Genomic DNA, 15,873 nt, shown 5'->3' on the forward strand with positions numbered 1-15,873 from the left:
GACGCTTCATCCAGTCCCAAACATACTCAATGGGGGACAGATCCGGAGATCTTGCTGGCCAGGGTAGCTGACTTACACCTTATAGAGCACGTTGGGTGGCACGGGATACATGCGGACGTGCATTGTCCTGTTGGAACAGCAAGTTCCCTTGCCGGTCTAGGAATGGTAGAACGATGGGTTCGATGACGGTTTGGATGTACCGTGCACTATTCAGTGTCCCCTCGACGATCACCAGTGGTGTACGGCCAGTGTAGGAGATCGCTCCTCACACCACAGTCCTGATTGTGGCGCTCACCTGCACGGCGCCAAACACGCATACGACCATCATTGGCACCAAGGCATAAGCGACTCTCATCGCTGAAGACGACACGTCTCCATTCGTCCCTCCATTCACGCCTGTCGCGACACCACTGGAGGCGGGCTGCACGATGTTGGGGCGTGAGCGGAAGACGGCCTAACGTTGTGCGGGACCGTAGCCCAGCTTCATGGAGACGGTTGCGAATGGTCCTCGCCGATACCCCAGGAGCAACAGTGTCCCTAATTTGCTGGGAAGTGGCGGTGCGGTCCCCTACGGCACTGCGTAGGATCCTACGGTCTTGGCGTGCATCCGTGCGTCGCTGCGGTCCGGTCCCAGGTCGACGGGCACGTGCACCTTCCGCCGACCACTGGCGACAACATCGATGTACTGTGGAGACCTCACGCCCCACGTGTTGAGCAATTCGGCGGTACGTCCACCCGGCCTCCCGCATGCCCACTATACGCCCTCGCTCAAAGTCCGTCAACTGCACATACGGTTCACGTCCACGCTGTCGCGGCATGCTACCAGTGTTAAAGACTGCGATGGAGCTCCGTATGCCCCGGCAAACTGGCTGACACTGACGGCGGCGGTGCACAAATGCTGCGCAGCTAGCGCCATTCGACGGCCAACACCGCGGTTCCTGGTGTGTCCGCTGTGCCGTGCGTGTGATCATTGCTTGTACAGCCCTCTCGCAGTGTCCGGAGCAAGTATGGTGCGTCTGACACACCGGTGTCAATGTGTTCTTTTTTCCATTTCCAGGAGTGTATTTGCGTTACTGGTGTCACTAAGTTGCTGGCTTGTCTGCCCGTGAGTGGCAGCAGCAGCGTTTATCGATAAAAGCACTGTCGTATTGTCTTTGCTGCGCCGGCTAGTATTTCCGGGTCATCGTATGTCGGGAGTTTAGTCGCGCAGCAGCAGCAGTTAGGCCCGGACAGCCATGATTAGCCCGACCATTGCCGACAGATATTACGTCAGTGGCGACGGCCTTGCTTGGCCGTTCGGTCGGTCGTCTGGTCAGAGGACATGAATCTGGTCGCCGACCGCCTATCGGTTCTCTCTGTGTGGGACCTTGTGATTTGTCTCTGTTGTTCTTCAGTGATTGATTTTACGATTGTTCGAGTCCCTTGTGGAAGTGTTTTCATGGAACTGTGTGGAGCTTGTGTCATGTCCACTGGGCAGTTACTGAAATTCTGTCTGCGTACCGCAGTCGGTCGTTTGAGGCAGACCAGTCAGGAAGTCTCCGTGGCACTTGGACAGGCCGGAGTCGCTGGCGGCGTACACGCCCAACTGGAGTTGTGAGGCGCTTCTTGTGAGGCTTACGAAGTTCGTCACCCACCGATCCTCCACACTAAAGTTGAGTGCACACTTAACCTACTGTCAAGTCTCAACAGCTATCACATCTCTTCGTCTGATCCTGGTTGTCGCTTTCTGGGAGATGCCCGCAAGCAACAGCGTGTGTGCATTGAAGTCGGCTAGAGTTGCAACCATCTTTCGGCGTCATGTTTAACTTAACTTAATTCATTCCTTCCCTAATGAAGCGTACCAGCAGTATCTTATGCCTTGTGGCCGTTGACGTTCCGGTGACCTGCCCTGGTCGTTGACATAGTTTTCGGCAATGTATTTTCCTCATCGTGTTGACACTGTCCAGCAAGCTGTGTGTAGTTCGGCAGCTGAGGTGTTGTTGGTAGTTTTGGGCGTTAATTCAGACTTGGCTGGATTGGGCACCAGTTTCCAGATCGTTGTACTATTGACATCTTGTTGTCGTTTTGCCGGTCGGGTGGAGCAGAACTGATCACGTTGGTTGGTTCGTCGGCTGGCTTTCGCTTGGGTTGCCTTTCGATTAAGAGGTTGTCGGCCTGGCGGCCTGTCTCACCTGAACGTGCGTTAGTGTTACCTTCCCAGGTCGATCCTTCGAACCTTCTGAGCGCGGTGCCTTGTGTTTTACATAGTGATTTCCTTTTTAGTCTTACGTACCCTGTGTGGCCTTCAGCCGAGTTTTAGCTTATTAAAATTGCAAGGCCTTTCTTTTTAGGCCTTAAGCCGTGAAAAATGGTTTCTTGCTTGATATGTGGCCTTCAGCCTGGTTTCAGCCTTTCAGAATTAAGATTGAAAATTCTTTGTGCCTAGGCCTTAAGCGGTAAATCTGTTTCAAGTTCGTATGTGGCCTTTAGCCGACTTTTCTGCCTTTTCCAATCAAAAGTTCAAAAATTTTGTCCAGGCCTTAAGTCGTAAGAAATATTTTCTAGTTTTTATGTGGCCTTTAGCTCAAGTTTCCGGCTTAAATTAAAAATGGGAAATTTCTTTGTTTGAGCTTTAAGCCGTGAGATTGTTTGGGTTTCGTATGTGGCCTTCAGCCGAGTTTTACGTGTAGCATTTTAGGGTAAAGCCTTTAGCCTATTCTAGCTGAAATTTAGAAGCTCTTCCCTTAGTCCTCAAGCCGTAAAATTGTTTTCTGCATGGTGTGTGGCCTTCAGCCGATTTTTATTCTGTCTTAAATTAAAAATTCAAAATTCTTTTCTTGCCCTTAAGTCATGGCTGGTGTTCTTGAGTACGAGGCCCTCAGACGAGTTTTACACGAAATATTTTAAGATACGGCTTTCACCCTTTTCTTGCTATGCCTTAAGCCGTTAAGTAGTTTTGTTGATATGCGGGCTTCAGCGGAGTTTTCAGCCTATTTAGATTAAACATTGCAAATCTTATCTCGGCCATAAGCCGTAATACTGTTCTTGACTAATGTGAGGCCTTCAGCCGAGGTCTATGGGAAAAATTTAAGCTAAGGCTTTCAGCTTATTTATACTGAAGATAAAACTTTTTTTCTAAAGAAGTGAAACCTCCAAAAGAACTCGTGTACCTCAATTCCTTGCTTAGGCCTTGTGCCTTGGATTTTCGGTGTGGCCTTCAGCCGATCTAAATTAAATCAGAGGAGGGCCTTCGTTAAGACCTCGAGAGTTTTTGATTCTTGCTTGTGTGGTTCAAAAATGGTTCAAATGGCTCTGAGCACTATGCGACTTAACTTGTGAGGTCATCAGTCGCCTAGAACTTAGAACTAATGAAACCTAACCAACCTAAGGACATCACACACTTCCATGCCCGATACAGGATTCGAACCTGCTACCGCAGCGGTCGCTCGGCTCCAGACTGGGGCGCCTAGAACCACACGGACACTTCACCTGGCCTCGCTTGTGTGATTGTCTGTTTTAATAAATAAAGTGTATATGTTGAGTGCAACTGACAGTAACTTATTTTGGCTCCTTTCCACAAATATAACCACATCGGCTCTGTCCTACTAGCCCAGGGATTACACTAGGGTAGTGGAATATTTGTAGCGTCCACATGGTTTGTCTCTTTTTCAGGTTATAGAAACTCTCCCCCCCCTCCCCCCCCCCCCCCCCGCCCACCACTTGGGGTCAAACTACTCGACAAAATCGAAATTACATCAGCCATAACGTTTTCTGCGCAGATCATATATGATGAAAAAAGAAAAACGTAATATAATATTATTAAACTACAGAACCATCCAAGGGAAGATAGCAGTTTTAGTTCCGCTTATTGGAGGTTATAACGCCAATATAGTATTACGAACAGAAAGCTCGTTGAAACCGGAAGTTTCATGTTTGGGGAGTTTGTGGCCAGTGGAAGTGTTGAGACTCAGAAGGGTGTTCCTGAAGCCACACTGTAGCAATTACGGACATTTGAGGTGTCGCATTGTACTGCTGGAGTTGCCCAAGTCCATCGGAATGCACAATCGACATTAGTGGATGGAGGTGAAGCTTTCGTATGTGTCACCTGTCAGAGTCGTATCTAGACGTATCAGGGGTTACATATCACTTCAGCGGAACACGCCCACAGTGTTCTTAGATGAAGCTTTGTGAATTGCTAGAGCTCGTTTAACCAGCAAAGTTAAATGGAAATCAACAAACTATATTACGAGAGCGGCCAGTTCAGCGCATGTGGGCTAGGTCAAGTGGAATAAATAAAGCCCTTTATGCTTTGTTACAGAACTTATACGCCGGTACAACTGTGACAGATATATATCTATATGTGTTTTACAAGCAAATTATAACGAATATTGGAGTGATATTTTGTCCCCTAGTAGTTAGGAACCCAAATTCACTGACGGGAAGAGAATCGCAGCAACAACAAAATAATTAGTGCGTGATAATGAAATTTCTGGAATTTATTCGTCTAGGTAACACATTCACGTGATTAATATTTCAAGAACACAGATCAATGCAAGCGCGAAATAAGCCATTGCAGATGTGAAATGCAGGTTCATTAATAACAGGTGTAACCGCCAGAATATTGAATGCAAGCATGTGTGGTTGTATAGGTTCCGGATGTCAGTTTGTGGGATGGAGTTCCATGCCTGTTGCACTCGATCGGTCAATACAGGGATGGCTACTGCTGTTTGAGGATGACGCTGGAGTTGTTGTCCGTTGATGTCCCATATTTGCTCATTCAGTGACAGATCTGGTGCTCGAACAGGCCGTCGGGGAACCTCCTTGGAAGTCAGTTAAGTGCACTGCTCTTGCCTTCCAGTATACATAATTGCGCCTCTTCGCTGCGCCATTTACTAATAAATTGTATTTCTTTCCAGCTGTTAGAGAGACCAACTGTTATATTTTTGATCATTTGATCTGAAAACAGTATTACTCTTATTGCTAACGTACCACACAACGCTGGAACTAGTAAACCTTGTACCACAATCAACTCGCAGAAAACTGATTTGCAAAATTCGAAAATGTGAACTGGTAGAATACAGTTGCTCAAAACAGTGACCTTAATTTAGATGCAGTAATTCGGGACGTTGTTTCGTACCGTCCGGGCAGTCAGAGTGTAATTACTGACGCTCATGAATCAAACACAATTCAAAATCCAGATAATATAATTTTTGCTAATTTTAATGTTTCTTTCTCTGAGGATTATCAGAATTAAGGATTAAATGTTGAGAATTCAGCCACTCTAACAATGCAAATTTCTTCAGACACTGCAGTCATACAGTCGGTTCATCACTCAACAAACATTACGAACTCTTTGCAGAAACATGATCTATGCCTTATGCTACAGTACTGATTACAAGAAAGTAGGATAACAATGGCAAAACATTTTGATGTTTTACTCATATGTGGTAAAAAAGAGACAAGCATTACAACAAAAAGAAAATACAGAAATAATTAAAAGGAATATTATCCAAAAATTTAAAACAGAAATTCAGAATGTAAGTTCTACAATCGAGGAATTTGCAGCAACGCTCACACAGTTAGACATTTTTCGCAGGGAGGGGCAAAGATAGACGAATGTCTTAAACCAACCGCTGACTCACATCGCCAAGACAAAGCTTTAATTGTTCCTCAGATCAAAAAGATAGTTCCTAGCGCAGTCGTAACGAAATTACAAAATAGTCACGTACACGTTCAGAACAGATACTAGAAATAAAAACAGACACAAATTATTGATTCCAGAACGAAGGAACAATGCAAGGCACTGAAAGCTCGGGCGGGTAACAATTCAAGTGAAGTAACTCAGTTGCAGTAAAATGCAGATAATCAGTCAATTTGAACCAAACCGGTACACTTTACAGGAACACAGGAGTACCAATAGTTTGAAAATTTTGAACAAGGACAGATTGCATTTAAAAGACAGCAAAAGCAAGAAGTGAACAAAATTCACAACCATCCTGCAGAAATGGAAAAGAGCTTGTAACCTTCCCACAGAATTATTTTTTTTTAAAATGAGAAACCATGAACCAAGTGTAACCTCCGCACAGAAATAATAATTAAATGAATTTTATATATTGTAACCTCTGAACAAAATTGGTTCCCATTTATAGTCTCTGTGTAGAAATGCATTGACATTTAATGTAACCACAAAATTCAATTCCTAAACCCGGAAATAATAAAAAAATTTCAGTAACCTGGTAAATTTTATGACATCAGCAGCGCTGTGACTCGGCCCTGTATTCTGAATAAAAGAGGAATAATTCTTACCTCAATAAAAACTGCGAATATATCTGCTCTTACATAAAAACTTTTCGGCACAGCTTTGTGCAATGCTGGGTTATATATATATATATATATATATATATATATATATATAATTCTTGGAAGGAATGATCATACATTGGAAATATTCTTTAAATTGAAATGAATGCTTTTCTTAAAAAAATTACTTTATATTATAAAAATTATTATTGGGGCATTTTTTTAATAAGAAATTAATGACAGTTAATATACATTACTAGATATGCGCAAGGCTGCTTCTTTACCTTCTACAATATTACTCATCCTCCAAAGTCCGGACCAGAGCAGACTGCCGACACACGCAGGCACGCGCCGACCTGCCATGAGCAACAAATTTTTCTTAATTAACTGAGTTTACAATCACAGAATATATACATATATATAAGTGCAGAACACGAAATAAAATATAGTGCACATGCACTGAGTACAGAACATATCAAGCAAAGACAAAATGTATACACAATGAGTACAAACATATTAACAAATGACATAAAGTACACACGCACTGTAGTTCAGAATATATCAGCAAATCACAAAATGTATACAGAATGAGTACAAATCATATTAACAAATGACATAAAGTGCACATGCACTGTAGTACTGATCATATCAGGATATCACAAATGTATAGGCAATGAGTACAAATCATGTTAATAAAATGACAAAAGTGCACACACACTGTATATTTTTTTTTACTATTTTACAAGAACTAGGATAGGAAAGGGAAGGATTGCATCATGGTCATAGCACTTTAGGTTGCACGCAGCTGCACTGAAAGTCCATATCTTTCTACAGAAGCACAACACCAAGTGAGACAATCTGAAGTTCTTTTCCTTGATGTATTAATCAGTGTAGCCAAGACACGGAGATGTCGTAGAAATATTCCACGTTATCATTTTTGTAGTACATTAGGTATACCAAAGAGTGGGACCATAATAACATCTCCATCGCTCAAGGTGGTGGACAGCATGTCGTGTCAACACCACGTTCTTGTAAGGTACACCAACGTAGAATTAGTGCAAAACCAAATATAGTGCTCCATGATCATGAGGATAGACAGGACAAACGGATATTGCAGTAATTTCTGGTAATTAGGTCAGAAGGTGAAGGACATTAAGTCACATACTAGTCTTCATTGGGAATTACACTAGTCTAACAACTGATTCGAGTAATTTGTGGCACCCATCGCCCAGTTACTGAACATTTCTGTACCATGTATGAAGTATTGCAGAATAATGTTCATAAATCATCTGATTACAGTGAACATTGGCACTCATTGGCCAGTTACAAACCATCAGAAGTCATCATTGAAAACAGGAGCTAATGAATGGCATAGTTTTAACATAATTCACTTAGTTATAGTAATCATTGGCATATTGGCCAGTTACAAAACATCAGAAGTCATCATTCAAAACACGAGCTAATGAATGGCATACTATTAACATAATTCACTTAGTTATAGTAATCATTGGCACTCATTGGCCAGTTACAAAACATCAGAAGTCATCATTCAAAACAGGAGCTAATGAATGACATAGTATTAACATAATTCACCTAGTTATAGTAATTATTGGCACTCGATGGCCAGTTACAAAACATATAGCAAGTATTGAATAGTACAAAACATTTTTCATCATTCAAGTGACATACAACATATTTAAAATAATTATTGGCACTCATTGGCCAGTTACAAACCATCAGAAGTCATCATTCGAAACAGGAGCTAATGAATGGCATAGTATTAACGTAATTCACCTAGTTATAGTAATCTTTGGCACTCATTGGCCATTTACAAAACATATAGCAAGTATTGAATAGTACAAAACATTTTTCATCATTCAAGTGTCATACGACATATTTAAAATAATTATTGGCACTCATTGGCCAGTTACAAAGTATTCTTATATTTCTATAAAACTTTATTCAGTATTATTCAGAAGTTATCATTCAAAATGACAGTCAATTATTGGCATAGCATTTATAGAGTATAACAAATTATTATTTACAGAAATTATTGGCATAGTATTTATGCATTATTACAAAGCATCATTCAGTGTTACTCAGAACTGATCATTCCAGTGACATAGGACGTATTTAAAATGTAACACACTGTAACCATTACTCAAGGTCTGTGACTAGAAAACATCATTCAATATTACTCAGAACGCTCTTACACTGGTAGTATTATGTGGGACAGGTAATACATATTTTTTGTGCTAGCAATGCATTGCGTTGGGATCGATAATTAATTACTGGGGGATAACAATATTTGCATTTGACTTATTGCTGCAAATGAAGATGTGTAATGTCATTCGTCATGAGTCAGCTGTAGCAAGGTTATGAAACAAGTAGAGTATATGTGATCACATTCATGAATGACACACACAAATGGGTAAGAAAAAATGCAGGTACTAGAACAGGATTAATGATTAACTGCTTATAGCGTATTAATTTCTTGAATAGCTTCTCCTAGAAAAATACAAAATGGATTATTAAGCTGAAAGAAGAAACGCATATTATGCTGAAAAGTAGTGAACTTCGAATTAACAGGTAGTGAAATGTGTATAAAATATATATGTTCTCTAGCTGTCCTTTCCAAACCTTCAGTCATCATACCATGCGACATAAGACATACTGTCAAAACGAACTGCAAGAAATACTTCAATAAGTACATAGCATTTCTTAACTAACAGTAAATATATAAACTTAATAATTTTTTTCATCTGCAAAGAAAAAGTTCATTATCCATATCATCATAACTCCATTATTATCATCACCTGTAAAGAAAAACTTCATTATCCATAGTAGCATACTCTTCATCACTATTCATCACCATTCATTATCGTCTGCAAAAAAGTCACTTCATTATTCATTATACAACTATTCCTTATTTCTAGCATATTTCATCACTAAAACTAAGATGTGTAGTTCTGTCTGACAGCCTGCATCAATCGCCTCGTATTCTGAAGAAAAAATTAGTTAAGACTGCTATTCTACGATGTGTATAGTATATTCTTGTTAATGCTTGTTAATTCTGATCCATTTACTCTTCGTGACGAGGTATAGCATCTTCTTTCGTTCAAACCGATGGTGAATTTCCCATTTCTGTTTAATTTATTTCTTTTACACGTTAATTCTTTCTGAAAATGATGAACAAAGATTAATGTCTTGCATTTAAATCATATACCCATTAAATAGAAACTGGTTCCTAGTGATATAATTGAACATACAGCATAGCATGATGGAAAACGTAATATGTCAAAAACACAGACAGTGTGCAGGTGCAAAAATGTACATAGAGTATCACAATGTAGCAGCAAAAAAAAAAAAAAAATGTAAAATAGTCACGATGTTGAGATATCACAAGGCAAAATGTTAAAGTCAATTGGTGTTTGTTACATCTTAAATATTTCGTAGTGCATACAAACAAAACAGGAAAACAATCATACATAAATAAAAAATGAAAAATGTACACGGTCTGATACATAACGACAAGAAAGGACTTCCTTTGTGTTCAGCTTGTATGGTGTGTAGTTAATAGAGGCGAGAATTGAAGACTTTAATGGAGAGAGAATTTGATAAAATTAAAATGTCACTAGATAGAATTACATAATTGTTCATAAAATATGTAAGTTAATCTGGAAAAATGTGCACGGTCTGATGTGTAATGACAAGAAAAGCGACCTGCCAACCTTACTTTGCCGGGCACTTGCCAAGAAAAAATACGATAATCATCAGTAAGTAATTACATAAGTGGTCATAAAATGTGTAAGTTCATCTGCAAAAATATGCATGGTCTGATGTGTAACGACAAGAAGAGCGACCTGCTAACCTTACCTTGCCGGGCACTTGCCAAGAAAAAATACGATAATCATCAGTAAGTAGTCACATAAATATACACTCCTGGAAATGGAAAAAAGAACACATTGACACCGGTGTGTCAGACCCACCATACTTGCTCCGGACACTGCGAGAGGGCTGTACAAGCAATGATCACACGCACGGCACAGCGGACACACCAGGAACCGCGGTGTTGGCCGTCGAATGGCGCTAGCTGCGCAGCATTTGTGCACCGCCGCCGTCAGTGTCAGCCAGTTTGCCGTGGCATACGAAGCTCCATCGCAGTCTTTCACACTGGTAGCATGCCGCGACAGCGTGGACGTGAACCGTATGTGCAGTTGACGGACTTTGAGCGAGGGCGTATAGTGGGCATGCGGGAGGCCGGGTGGACGTACCGCCGAATTGCTCAACACGTGGGGCGTGAGGTCTCCACAGTACATCGATGTTGTCGCCAGTGGTCGGCGGAAGGTACACGTGCCCGTCGACCTGGGACCGGACCGCAGCGACGCACGGATGCACGCCAAGACCGTAGGATCCTACGCAGTGCCGTAGGGGACCGCACCGCCACTTCCCAGCAAATTAGGGACACTGTTGCTCCTGGGGTATCGGCGAGGACCATTCGCAACCGTCTCCATGAAGCTGGGCTACGGTCCCGCACACCGTTAGGCCGTCTTCCGCTCACGCCCCAACATCGTGCAGCCCGCCTCCAGTGGTGTCGCGACAGGCGTGAATGGAGGGACGAATGGTGTCGTGTCGTCTTCAGCGATGAGAGTCGCTTCTGCCTTGGTGCCAATGATGGTCGTATGCGTGTTTGGCGCCGTGCAGGTGAGCGCCACAATCAGGACTGCATACGACCGAGGCACACAGGGCCAACACCTGGCATCATGGTGTGGGGGGCGATCTCCTACACTGGCCGTACACCACTGGTGATCGTCGAGGGGACACTGAATAGTGCACGGTACATCCAAACCGTCATCGAACCCATCGTTCTACCATTCCTAGACCGGCAAGGGAACTTGCTGTTCCAACAGGACAATGCACGTCCGCATGTATCCCGTGCCACCCAACGTGCTCTAGAAGGTGTAAGTCAACTACCCTGGCCAGCAAGATCTCCGGATCTGTCCCCCATTGAGCATGTTTGGGACTGGATGAAGCGTCGTCTCACGCGGTCTGCACGTCCAGCACGAACGCTGGTCCAACTGAGGCGCCAGGTGGAAATGGCATGGCAAGCCGTTCCACAGGACTACATCCAGCATCTCTACGATCGTCTCCATGGGAGAATAGCAGCCTGCATTGCTGCGAAAGGTGGATATACACTGTACTAGTGCCGACATTGTGCATGCTCTGTTGCCTGTGTCTACGTGCCTGTGGTTCTGTCAGTGTGATCATGTGATGTATCTGACCCCAGGAATGTGTCAATAAAGTTTCCCCTTCCTGGGACAATGAATTCACGGTGTTCTTATTTCAATTTCCAGGAGTGTAGTTGCATAAGTGGTCATAAAATGTGTAAGTTCATCTGGAAAAATATGCACGGTCTGATGTGTAACGACAAGAAGAGCGACCTGCTAACCTTACCTTGCCAGGCACTTGCAAAGAAAAAATACGATAATCATCAGTAAGTGATCATGTGAATATAATTGCATAAGTGGTCATAAAAAAAATTAGGAAATGGCATTACAGTCTGATAAATCATAAAGTATGTTCATTCAATAAAGGGTTTGATGTTGGAGACATGGTGATTGCCCTTGCTTTTTCTGGTTCTCAAAGTTTCGACGTGTACTACATTGGGGTGAGGAATGCTGCGAATTCGATGTGGGCCTGCGTATAGAAGCTCAACTTTACTGCATCTACTCTTTCCTCTGTTGGATAAATAGTGTGTATGTACTAATATCTTCTGTCCAATGTGAAAGTCACGGCGTGTACAAACCTGTTTTTGGTGTCTTCTCCGGCGCTCTGCGGCACGTTTGATGTTGTTCAGCGCAATGTCAATTATTTCAAGGTGTCGTAGTCGACGAGATGTTAGGTGGTTCAACATTTTTCAGTATAACAGATGAAGATAGCATAGTAGATTCATTTGGTATGGAATTAATTACATCCTGGAATGAGAGTATGTATGTGTCCCAATCAATATGTCTTTTGTGGCAGTATATTCTACACAGTTTACAAATTTCTTTCATTAATCGTTCACAAGGGTTTGAAGAAGCATGGTACCTGGATATATAGATCGGTGAAATGTCTCTAGCTCGTAACATACGTGTCCATATAGCAGATCCAAACTGTGATCCATTGTCGGAAATTACTTTCAACACATGCCCTACATGAAATAGAAAATGTTTTACAAATGCTTTCGAAACAGTTATAGCAGTAGCTTTGCGTAACGGAGTGAAGGTAACAAATTTTGAAGTGAGTTCAACAGCGACAAAGATGTAGCAAAAACCTCTATTAGTTCTGGGCGTCGGACCAAAACGTCTACAGCGGCCATGTGTCTCAATTTAACAGGTACAATGGGATGTAATGGAGGAATATGTGAAGTCGTATCTGATTTAGCTTTCTGGCAGATTTTACACGACGCTAAAACTCGTCGAATACGTATCTCCATGTTGGTAAAATAACAGTTCTGTCTCAGTATAAGAAAACATTTGCTGGCTCCGTAATATGCGTAACTTAAATGAGTATACCAAATTAATTTGTTAACAAGTTCGTCAGGAATGCATAATAACCAATTGTTGCTGTCAGGGTGGGAACGGCGAAACAATATTATTGCGTACAGTGTAATGGTTTCTAATGGTAACATTATTCCTATCTTGCCAAAGGTGTTTAATCTCTTTCCATACGCTGTCTTTACTCTGCTCTTGTGCTATGTCTTGTAATGACGACGAAATTAAATTTTCAAATGCAACTTGTTGAATATACATGACGCTGAAATTTGCTTTGCAGAAGTTGGTTGCGATATCTTGCTAATTGTTGCTGAGAGAATGGGATAGTGCGCCTGCTACAATAATTTGTGTGCCGGGAATGTCAACAATTGTAAAATTAAATTTCTGTAAATAATGTTTCCATCTGCTTAATCTGTCGTCTGTAAATTTAGCGGAAAGTAAAAACTGTATTGCTCTATTGTTGAGTGGTACTTAACTAAATAAATTAGTGAAATCAAAGTGAACTAGAAATTAGAATGTAAATGGAAAACTTGGTTTAGTTTAGAGAGTTACATACTGGCATTCAGCGGGCAGAACAGAAGAGACAATGACCATATGAAGTCAGCGAGTTCCACATAAGCGGGCGCTGTCGATTCAGCCGTCAGGGCATCGCCCGACCGGCTCACGTGTTTCTCAGTTGTCGCATGTGAGCAAAGGCCCTCGCCTACATTCCAAGAGCCAATGACCGACGTTAAGAAGATTCTTCGAGAAGCTTTTCAACGTGACGGAAGAGGCAATGACCGGCTCACGTGTTTCTCAGTCGTCACATGCGATCAGAGGCCCCCGCCTACATTCCAAGAGCCAATGACCAAGGTCAAGAAGATTCTTCGAGAAGCTTTTCAACGTGACAGAAGAGGCAATGGCCGTGAAGTCGTTCACCTTCAGTGAACTGAAGTGAATAAATACGCGAGACGCGGTGGGCCCGACAGAGGAAGACGGATGAAGACAGATGAAGACGGGGACGGAGACGAAGACGAGAGACGAAGGAAGAAAAGAAGAGTAGCAGTAGTTTTCAGTCAGTTTCGGTGCTGAAGACCGTCATGCAAGAAGAGACTGCATCATGCACAGACGCACCAAGTCCGCCGCTGTAATGGAATAGCAAGCAGCAGCCGCAGCGCCAGAAGACAGAAGTTAAAAGGTATTGGAAGTCTTGATTTTTAGGTACCCGGGTGACTCGTGAGGACGGGAAAGAGACGGCCTCACCTCAGCAGTCACCTGTGAGCTGGGATAAAGACCTGACAGCCGAAGACTGGCAAGCGGGAGTCCGTGGTTCGAGTTCGGGACACTGGCCTTGCCCCGCCGCGCCGCTCCGCTGGTCGACGCACAACACACGCGGCCGCTTAGAGAAGAGAAACACTGGGACGCCACACCCAAGGTATCATCCGATGCACGACTTCGCTCGCAATAGTTAAAACCGGCCACCTCGCGCTGCGCGTCTCCAGTCAGCTGGGCGAGACGGCGACACGAGATACACACCGCTACGCGTAATCAGACGCCGCCGCCGCCGCCGCCGCCGCCGCCGCTGTTGCAGCAGAAGGCTACGCAAACGACACGGCTGCCGCTCTCCGAACCAGAACGTCCCAGTAAGATACAGTTGTACGAAACTTTGAATAAAAGTTATCTATGTAAAAATGATGTTTCTTTCGACCTCATACCCGAGCCAAGGGAGAACCCACCCTGCCCACATGTTGTAAGAGAGAAAAGTTAATTTATTTAATATTGTCACCCTGACAGAATGCTTTAGAATGCTCATCCTGACAATTGACAGCATCAAAAGAGAAAACCCAGTTACATTGAGTGACAGAACTGTCACATTTAGTAACACAACTGTTACATTTGTGTCAGAAGCCGTTTTAGTTGTTACACTATGATCTGTGTAAACGGTCGTATGTCTTCCATAAAGAAAATGCCGAAATCTCGTAAATGCCCATACAACACGTAATGTTTCAAGTTCTATAACAAAATAATTGCGTTCAGCAGGTGACAGAATGCGACTCGCAAAGGCGATGTTTTTAATTACAGTACAACCATCTTCTACAATATCCTGAAAAATGTGTACGCCTAAAGCGGTGTTTGAACTGTCGGTGGCAATGGAAAAATTTGTAGTAAGATCTGGATGTGATAAAAGTGGTGCATTCAACAAAGCATATTTCAGGTTCATAAATTCAGAATGTGCTTGCTTATCCCAGGTCCAAATAGTGTCGGCCAGTTGCGCTGACGAAATATTGTGAAGTTTGCACTATGACATTCGACGTCTCGCCCGAGAGCCATATATACAACATGTCCGTCGGGAAAGCCTCAAGCAACACATAATCTAGGGGTGTCTAAAGTAGAGTAATGAATAAATTTACGAAAAAAGTTAATTAAGCCCAAAAAAATGTTGTTTCTTCGTCGTAGGAACAGTAATGTCACGTAAAGCTTGAAGTTTTTCCGGGTCAGGCGCAATGCCTTCTGCTGAAATTACATGTCCAAGAAATTTTATAGAAGTTTTACCAAAGTGCGATTTACTGAGATTAACTGTGAGTCCTTGTGCACGAAAAGCTTGCAACAGTTGTTCATGAGTCAGATTGAGTTCAGACCAGTTAGCTTCTGCAATAAGAATGTCGTCTACGTACTTTGTGATTCTGTCTTTAAATGCAAAAGTGTGTATCGGATGTCGGCAAAAGTAATAACATTTTCGTGAACAACATCCTGCGTGTCAAAAGTAGTGCTTACGTTACTGGAAGATGCAACCAGTACTGTACCTAGTCAAATTCTATCTGATGTGCTATTATTGTCGGGAGGATGCTGTGACATTTCAACTATTTGTACTGTTCTGTTATTTCTTCCTGACGTATTACGTTCGGAATAATATCTACTGTCTGGTGCATTCACGACAATATGTTGTTGCGGATGATTTTGCTGCTGGTAAGACCCACTGTTATTAAACGTACGCTGAAAATTGTGCCCATTAATTTTACGTCTGTCATGATAATCATTTCTATACGGTGCATTGCGATAGGACTTGAAATTGTGTGTT

Source organism: Schistocerca piceifrons, chromosome 4 (assembly GCF_021461385.2).
Source record: "Schistocerca piceifrons isolate TAMUIC-IGC-003096 chromosome 4, iqSchPice1.1, whole genome shotgun sequence".
NCBI lineage: Eukaryota > Metazoa > Arthropoda > Insecta > Orthoptera > Acrididae > Schistocerca > Schistocerca piceifrons.